This window comes from Podarcis gaigeae (genome assembly GCF_964106915.1).
Source record: "Podarcis gaigeae genome assembly, chromosome: 1".
In the NCBI taxonomy this organism is placed as follows: Eukaryota; Metazoa; Chordata; class Lepidosauria; order Squamata; family Lacertidae; genus Podarcis; species Podarcis gaigeae.
In genome coordinates, this window is record NC_139678.1 from 13,176,205 (window position 1) to 13,186,672 (window position 10,468).

Sequence of the window (10,468 nt, forward strand, 5' to 3'; positions counted from 1 at the left end):
TCCCCATGTTTCAGGGGTCTTTTGTGTGGTCCTACTTGGAGATGCTGGAGATGGAAACTTGGCCCTTTTCAGGGGAAAGCAAATGCTCCACCACTGACCTTTGGCCCTTTGCCAAGTGGACAAGGCTCTTCCTGGTCTTCCATTGATTCCATGGGAACAGAAGAAGCATCTTTAGCCCAACACTGGTCCATGTGGGTCAGTACTGTCTACAGCAGTTTTTCCCAAACATGGATCTCCAGCTGTTGTTGGACTACAACTCCCATCATCCCTAGCTAGCAGGACCAGTGGTCAGAGATGGGAACTGTAGTCCAAAATAGCTGGAGACCCAAGTTTGGGAAACCCTGGTCTACATTGACTGATAGTGACACTTCAAGGTTTCAGGGAGGTGTTCTGAATGGAAGCCCTCAGCAAGGACTTCTGCTTGATGTCTACTGTGGCAAAATTAGAGAACTTACATAATTTATTATGTAAATTACAATGCCATTATGTTCTTCCACCCCGCCCCGTTCATTTCAATGAAAAGCAAACAGAGTACAAATGGGCAAAATAATGATGATGATGGTGAAGGTGATGAGGAGGAGGAGGAGGAGGAGGAGAAAAGAAGGAGAAGAAGAGGAGGAGGAGGAGGAGGAGAAGGAGGAGGAGGAGGAGGAGGAGGAAGAAGAAGAAGAAGAAGAAGAAGTTATGTATCATTTGTAGACTGAAAGCAGCAACAACAGTGAATAACAATTGTATTGGCTGGAGTGATTTCCATTTCGGAGATGGGAAGAATAAATTAATTTCTGCTTTTATTTCTCAGACATGCCTACCTACCAAACAGTTCTTCTCTCAGACATCTGACTTGAGGTCAGATAGAATCCTTCCAGAAGGGGAATTGATAGAGTCATCCTCCCACCTTGCCAATGCTTTGATATATTTTAAACTAATTGCTAATTTCTGGATTGTTGGCTTGTAGTGATATTGTAAGATGGATGTTGCATTCTGGCTATTGGCACTATTGTGTTGTCTGACTCTTTTCTGCAGATCACTTTGAGCAGAAATGTACCTTTGTCAACTTTTGCTATGCCAACACATCCAAGGGAATTTGAGAGGAAGCCAAGAAAAGTTTCAGTTTAAATTTCCCTGGAAGAAAGTATGCATTCCTTAGCCAATTTCTTTCTCCTAAACTTAAAGCACCTTCCAAAGCAAAAAACAACAACCCCTGAGGTCCCTCCATAGGTAACACATCCAAAGAAAGTGATCAGAGTTCCAACGAAACTAGCAAAAAATAAAATAAAATTCAGGTGCTTATTTTCCTTCCGTATTTTAATCTACCATCGGCATTTAATTAGCATTCTTGAACTGGTAGTATGTTATGAAAGTATTTGGATAATATATATATATTCTATTGCCAGTCCTATAATTTATTACCTACATTCTGCTAGGTGCTTAACATTTCAAAATGCTCTGAGCTCTTGGCGTGATTTTTAGTGGAATACTATTTTGCCAGAGTTGACTTCTAAATATGAACACTTCTTTTTGCCCTCCTGGCTTCATCAATATATTGTCTGCACATCCACGTTATTCGTAGAAGTTGCTATCTTGACAGTAATGAATAGATTTATTCGGAAGTCTTCACTTTGGGGTTAATTATTCCCTCCAATTACATGTTTACCCTAGGCGCAATTACTTTGGGAATAAAAGCCCTTGGCCCTTGTAATCAAAAGGCATGCTTTAGTGGAGATATATATTGGTTTCACAGCTGTACCTCAATTAGAAATTGAGGTCCATGAAGGAAGTGCTATAGCTAATTATGCAAATCAGGGAATTAACCGCCATCTACATGGTTGGGTAACATGGCTATACATGGCACCTCTACTGTATCGCGATCCGAGTCAAGGGGTTTATTTACTTGGTTGTGGGGGGTGGAAAGGAAGAAAAGCTGGGAATTGAGATATTACACATTGCTCAATTGTGTTCAGGACCTGCAAAGAGGCATCAGCTCAATGAGCCTTGGTGTGGATGTGATTAGGGACGCATGTGCAGAAAATGTTTTGGAAGCTACCGAGTAGCACTGCAGGCTTTTGCATGACTTCTTCGGGCTAAGAGCAACAGGATAAGGGGGAAGTGGAAATGCTTTATCGAAATTTTCATATTACATATACAGTTGTACCTCGGGTTTCATATGCTTCAGGTTACACACTCCGCTAACCCAGAAATAGTGCTTCAGGTTAAGAACTTTGCTTCAGGATAAGAACAGAAATCGGACTCCAGCGGCGCAGCAGCAGTGGGAGGCCCCATTAGCTAAAGTGGTGCTTCAGGTTAAGAACAGTTTCAGGTTAAGAACGGACCTCTGGAACGAATTAAGTACTTAATCCGAGGTACCACTGTATAACTTATATACTGTACATCATCTTACATATACAAAGGGCTCAACCATGTAAACAAAAACCTTATACTGTTAAGATATTTACAGAAATTAAAGTTGTATTCTGATATCTCTTATATTCTTGTCTGTAAATTCTTGCTAGCATAAATTAAATAAAAAGAATAAAGTTATACTTGCTGTCATTTCCCCGTGCATATTCTCTTTCTAATAGTAAATGTACATATCATTATTAGCTTGCTCTTTATTTTTTCCCAAATACATTCTTACAACAATTTCTGCCTTTTATCGTTTTTCTCATATGTATCTTTAAACAAGGGTCAATAGAATGCTGCCATAGACATTATACTGCTGTTGTGGTTTTGTAGATATCTCCTATACTTATCCCACTTCTGAACAAATATTTGCCTTGAATTGTCTCTCAGGCTGTTGGTCAATTGTGCCATTTCTACATATTCCTGTAGCTTGCTTTGCCAGTCCAATATAGTTGGAACATTTTCCCCTTTTCAATTTATTGCCACCAATGTTCGATCTGCAGCCATGGCATGCATCTATCTATCTATCTATCTATCTATCTATCTATCTATCTATCTATATCTATCTATATCTATCTATCATCTATCTATCTCTATCTATCTATCATCTATCTATCTATCTATCATCTATCTATCTATCTATCTATCTATCTATCTATCTATCATCTATCATCTATCTATCTATATCTATCTATATCTATCTATCTATCTATCTATCTATCTATCTATCTATCTATCATCATCTATCTATCTATCTATCTATCTATCTATCTATCATCTATCTATCATCTATCTATCTATCTATCTATCATCTATCTATCTATCTATCATCTATCTATCTATCTATCTATCATCTATCTATCTATCATCTATCTATCTATCTATCTATCTATCTATCTATCTATCTATCTATCATCTATCTATCTATCATCTATCTATCTATCTATCTATCTATCTATCTATCTATCTATCATCTATCTATCTATCTATCTATCTATCTATCTATCTAATCTATCTATCATCTATCATCTATCTATCTATCTATCTATCTATCTATCTATCATCTATCTATCTATCATCTATCTATCTATCTATCTATCTATCTATCTATCTATCTATCATCTATCTATCTATCTATCTATCTATCTATCTATCTATCTATCTATCATCTATCTACCTGTCATCCCAAAACTGGAAAGGGCAATTCCCACAAAACTATTTAGGCAACAGCTCCTCTTTAGAAGAGTTTCCTCAGGCAGGACCAGGTTGGTGGTTCCAGCAGTCACTCCTCTGTAGCATTTTGTGAAGAAGTACTTCGATTCGTCTCTATTCTTCTGTTTGTGTTCTTCAAACCATATCTAAGTCGATTATTGCAAAAGCAGAAAGAAAGCTAGATCGAAAGAAAGAAAACCTGCCTCCCCATTTTTAAAAGCCCATGCCCCTCCTCAAAAGATTTGGCTACAGGTCAACATGTCGTGTGCACCGGGAATATCTGATCAAAGTCACTGCTCATAAATGCCCAATTAAAGTGAAATGTATACAACAGTTTTAATTGGCTCATTGGCTCATTTGTTTTTATTATGCTTTAACGCTTTGCACAGTAAATGAATCAAGAGATGCGCACTCGCAGCCCATTTTGCAGGTAAATAAAGAATCCCAAATAGCATTTAAAATACGAATGGTAGTTCAACAGTCACCTTTATATAAAGCCATATGTTAGCAGGGCACTTTAGTTAGTTTATGAGAGCACATTTTAAATCTTCACAAGGTGGATAGAATATAATAATTTCTGTGTTGATGTCGGAAAAGGAAGCTGCCAGCTGTCTTTGCCACAAATTCTACTCACCATTTCCCAAGAATATTTTCTGCAACATGAACCCCTCCCCCCCGACACACACTTTTTAAATGACTTGTGCTCACTGCTTGTGACAAATGCTAACCTGTTGTTTACATTGCCCTCTTCTGTTCTCCTGCAGCTGACTTCATCTGCCCTCAGCACTCACCAAGAGGCCAAATCTTAGCAACATCATCCAACTCACTGACTATGATCTCAAAGCCTGAACTATGTGGATAACCCATGAAGCATTGTCCTCGCTCTCGGTTGACTTCTCTTGCCCTGAGCAAGAAATTGGATTCCATTTGTATTTGAAGGCAGACCTCCCTAATCTGCAATTTCTGAAACTGGACGGGAGCTGAAACGTAGCCATCCTAATCACAAAATTATATGGAAATGTGGAGAACCTGGGACTTGCATATGAGAAACTGGAATTGACCGATATGCCCATACTTAGTCATCACTTAGACAAATCTGATCACTTAGCCAAATCCATTGCATGTTCCCTGATGCCTGGGATTGCTTAAGTGACCAATCTAGGAAGGCAGAATAATGCTCCCACTCTAAGCGAAGTGAAATTGCCTCACTCCCTCTTCTTGTGTCCTTCATTCCAAGGAAAGCAACCCCTCAGTAAACGGTTATAATAGCTGGAGACTCACAACACTCTGAGATTGTGGGTGGGTGCAACAGTACAGTCATACATCGAGTTGAATGTGCTTTGGGTTGAGTGCGTTCAAGTTGCGCTCCGCGGCAACCCGGAAGTAGCGGAGCGTGTTACTTCCGGGTTTCGCCGCTCATGCATGCACAGACGCTCTAAATGATGTCACGCACATGCGTGGAAGCAGTGAAACGTGACCCGCGCGTGCGCAGATGTGCTGTCGCATCTTCCGTTCTGTTCAGGATGAGAATGGGGCTCCAGAACGGATCCGGTTCGCATCCCGAGGTACCACTGTATTTATATAATACGGGGAATTTAATCACATGATTTCTAACCTGCACTTTGAAACTATTTGTTTGTTTGATTATTATTTTTTTATATTTACTTTCTATTGAATTTTACAGGAAAAGAAAAAGAAAGAGAAACAAAGAACAATACATAACACTATAAACACATTTATATACATGTTTTCCAAAGTGCAAACTAAAAAAAAAAGACAAAAGAAAAAAAATACTTTTCATAATCAATAATATTACCAAATTCATGCTTCAAACATTACAATATATAAATCCTAATTGAAATATTTTAAAAGACTTCCACCACATTCACCGCACGTCTCTTAGTCATCTTGCTTGCCTTTACATCTGTTCTTCAATCATTTCCCTTCCTTAGGTTCTGTCATAATCTGATTAAATTTATATAGAACCCTTCATCCAAGGATCACAGGGCAGTTTACAATAATGGTAGAGTCCAGAACAGTTTCACCACCTAATGCTTATGTGACTACGTCTCTGCAACTGCATTGCTTGTTACTGAAGATAAAACATGTCTCAGAGCACCACAACACTTTTTCAACTGGAGGGGTGGAGCACTGGCTGCAAGTCAGTTATGGAACTTTGTACATGCAATGGTAAGCCTCAGTTTGTATAGAACTCCATATGGTGTTCGTTGGAAACCGCATGTGTTCTGCAGCTGCAGAATTTGATGGCCTGAGAATCAGTTAAATACAAGTGATTTGACTGATTTGTGGGTTGTGTGGTTCTGGTCGCACAAAAGTTCAGCAAAGCATAGTTTGTGTGAAGTTGAATTTGTTGCTATGTGATAATATTGAAAGCCAACAAAAGCAGCAGACTTGGTAACTCAGATTTAATGAACTGCATATTCTTCCAGAAAAGCAAGAGAAATCACAAAATGATATAGGTAGTGTTTTCATATTATTGCTATTGATTTTTCAGACCACACTGTGAAAATTACCAAAAGACAAAATAGGAGATGCTTAACTTCATTTACAGATCTGGGTCTTGATAAAGAAAATTCAATTCATACTTATTTATGAACTAGCATTAGAGAGTTTATTACTCTGATTACTTACTAATCATTTCCCGTAAATGCAGTGACCAAAAAAATCCCATACAATCAATAAAGTTGTAAGTTCCAGATTTAAATCACTGCACCTTGTATTCTTTGAGTAAACCTTTGGGTAATTTACAAAGGCTGTTGAATTTTATAGTAAGTGTTTTTCAAACCAAGCTGGATTCTAAACAATAATGACTTTTTAATGTGGATCTGTGATTACATTGTCATAGTGAAATACGATGCTTTTTGACCGCATTCGAAATGAGCCAGTGTGTGAATTACTCCGAAGGCATAGATTACCATAGCTCCAGGTAAAGCAATCTTCATAAATTAAAGTCCAATCTAAAGTGACCTGTCACTATAAACCTGTTGCTATGGCTAGTAACTTAAATTTCAATGTACGATTTGTAAACAAGTCCCTTTCTTATCGCTACAATGGGGAGCACTTAGTTTCCTAAAGCTCTCCAAAGTGATTAGAGGGTAAGATGTTGGGGGTGGAATCTCATTTTTCACGTTTCCGTTGGACATTATTTCCATCATTTCCCCGGACAGACGTTTTATCAAATGCACTTTAGTTGATATTAAAATAATGTTTGTGCCATTAAAATACTTGGAACTGCCAGTGCCAGCACCTTAACAACCGTGAAGAGTAATTTTCTCAATGCACTTCAGGATTTAGAATAATTTAGTGTGCATAAGTATGTGTGATGTTAGCAACTGCTATGATGGAATTGTGAAACTTGTGACTCCTTTCTTGTACAGTTAGATAATGGGGACTATATTTGTAAAAGCGCTGAGTGGCTGTTAAGAGTTTGGAGTTTGGATTTGCTATCCCGCTTTATCACTACCCGAAGGAGTCTCAAAGCGGCTAATATTCTCCTGTCCCTTCCTCCCCCACAACAAACACTCTGTGAGGTGAGTGGGGCTGAAAGACTTCAGAGAAGTGTGACTGGCTCAAGGTCACCCAGCAGCTGCATGTGGAGGAGTGGGGAATCAAACCTGGTTCACCAGATTACAAGTCCACTGCTCTTAACCACTAATAATAATAATAATAATAATAATAATAATAATAATAATAATAATTTATTATTTGTACCCCGCCCATCTGGTTGGGTTTCCCCAGCCACTCTGGGCGGCTTCCAACAAAGATAAAAGATACACTGAAATGTCACATATTAAAAACTTCCCTGAACAGGGCTGCCTTCAGATGTGTTCTGAATGTCAGGTAGATGTTTATCACTTTGACATCTGATGGGAGGGCGTTCCACAGGGCGGGCGCCACTACCGAGAAGGCCCTCTGCCTGGTTCCCTGTAACCTGGCCTCTCGCGGTGAGGGAACCACCAGAAGGCCCTCGGAGCTGGACCTCAGTGTCCGGGCAGAACGATGAGGGAGGAGACGCTCCTTCAGATATACTGGACGGAGGCCGTTTAGGGCTTTAAAGGTCAGCACCAACACTTTGAATTGTGCTCGGAAATGTACTGGGAGCCAATGTAGGTCTTTCAAGACCGGTGTTATATGGTCTCGGCAGCCGCTCCCAGTCACCAGTCTAGCTGCCGCATTCTGGATTAGTTGTAGTTTCCGGGTCACCTTCAAAGGTAGCCCCACGTAGAGTGCATTGCAGTAGACCAAGCGGGAGATAACCAGAGCATGTACCACTCTGGCGAGACGGTCTGCAGGCAGATGGAGCTGGTACACACTACACCACACTACACCACATGTTAAGTCAAATTGCCTGGTTCAATATTAGGCAGCCCCACCCTGCCTAACTAGGTGGTATCAGATGGGTTGATCAATGCCCAGTCTCAAATCAGGACAGCAAACTGTATGAAGTTCTGCAAGTAGGACACCAGAGTCTGAAATGAAGGAACCTTGCTGTGTGAAGAATCTCTTGCATTACATCAAGACGGTAACTCCAGGTGTGAAGAAAGGAGGAACCGAAGTTTTTCATGTTCAGGAAAACTCAGCCTAAGCCTAGTGCAGCAGCTATTTTATCATTGTAATAGCTGCAAACTATTGCAAATTCCTTTTTTAATATTTACAAAGTTTCAGCGGCAAATATCACACGGCTTTATTTCCACCCCCCTTGAAGAACGCCCCCCAGAAACCATTTCCTTCAATGCAACTGATGAAACAGACGTTGCTTCTCACCTGGTGTCAGCATTGTTACAAAGCTGCTTCCTGTCTTCTCCTTTGACAAAATAGACAGACTCTGCAAGTGATCCGAGGATTTTCTGCATCTGAGTTTGTATGCGCTCAGCTTGACAGCACCAGAAAAGAGCTGATCTTTATTGCTCAGGCCTTCAGCACATACTAATAACAAGACTCCCCAGCATTGCCAGATTTTCCGTTTGGAATCTTCATCTCTGTCACTTTGTCGGGAGAAGAGGCACATCAAACTTTCCATGCCCATCAGTGATCAGAGCATTCTCTCCTCTGTAGTATCCTGCTTAAGGCTGCATCAAATGCCACACTTCTCTGAACTTTGCAGGGCATTTCTCTAACCAAATAATGGATAAAAAAGTGTATAAAATAATCACACCTAAACAATAATGAAAAATAATGTGCGTTTAAGCAATAATGCAGAAACATGCTTGCTAAAATGTGCCTATCTTCCTATATACATAAAAATGTAAGACTAGCGTCACACTGCAGTTCACCTCGCCCCCCATTACACACAGCTGCAGCAAAGTTTAAAGGAGGGAGGAGGCGCTTCAGAAAGAAGTTTGGCAAACTGTTCTCTGAAGCACCTCCCGACCTCTAAAATGCATGTGGCTTGGGTGAGGTGTGAGGGGAGGGGGGGTTGTGTGAGCTGTGAGAGGATAGGCAAGGAGTGGGTACTGTTTATAGGGGGGTTGGTCAACTGGGGGGGAGGGAGTTAGCAAATGGGTTGGTGGGTAGGTGGGATTAGTAGCAGGGTTAGCAGAGGTGGCAGCCCCTAGTTAGGAAAAAAATGCAGTAAGCCCACAATTTATGTGCATTTAAATTGTGTGCATTCAGCTTTATGTGCTTGGCAAATAATTATAATAAAATAAAAATAATAAAATAAAAATATAATAAAATTAAAAGGGGGCAGGCATCCAAGAAAAAAAAAATACTTGGACAATTCCACCTACTATTGCACCCGTGTGTTTTCATTATACATGACATTGGCTTTAAATGCAATCCCCAGATTGTAACCCTCACATAAATTGTGGACTTAATGTATATGCAAAATGTTTTATTGAGAAAAATGCACACTAAAATGTTGTGTCGACTATTTTATTTTTTAAAAAAATCACAAAAGTGTGTGGAAATGGGACAATCCGAATTTAAGATTGGAAAAACGAAGAGACTGGAAAAACCTGAACTGGACAGATCATCTGTACTCTCAGCCAGGGGCGTAGAAAGGGGGGGGGCAGTGGGGGCGTCATCTGTGGGTGTCATCTGTGAGGGGGTGACAAAATCACCCCTGGGTGGATTGTCACACCAATCGCCCCCCTGGGCGCCAATCGCTGTGCCATTTGCCCCCCTGGGCACCAATCGCCCCCAATGGGACCAATTGCCATGCCAATTGCCCCCCTGGGTGGCTCACCCCACCCCCCAGGTGCACGGCATATGTGCCACTCTGGGTGCCTGAGCAGCTAGCTCCACCACTGCTCTCAGCAGTGATGTCTAAGAAGGGAGAGCATCAGCAATAGCCTTTGGATGGCAGCGCTACTTCTCAGTGGTGCAGGAATCACGCATTGTGGTGCAGCAGTGAAGTTGGGGGAGCTCTGAGTTGATGGCAGCGTGGACATCTACCTTCAGGGCTGCCCCTGTGATGCTGGAGACTCTTCCTCACTTGCTACTGCACCACCATGTGCGATTCCAACCCTCCCACCCCAACACCATCCTGTAGCACTGCCTCTGCTGGGCAGGCACCACTGCTGATCCACCCCTCGCCCACTTCTGATGTCTCCTCTAGTGCCCTTTCAGCAACGGGCAGCAGCAAAGCTCCCTGAAGTGAGCCAGGAGTTGAGAGCCAGGCGCTGTGGGGGCAAGCAGAAGGCGTCTGGCTTCTAATTCTGTCTGCTGAGCTAATTGTTTGCCTTTCCTGTATGTAACCTGTCACTCCTCTGAGATAATCACTCCTTCTGTGAAGGCAAAGGCTCAGCAGCTTGGAAATTTTGTCATGTGGTGTGTGTGTGAGAGAGAGGGCTGGGGGTGGGGAGTGAAATGGAGGGAAGGAAGGAGAGGAGGG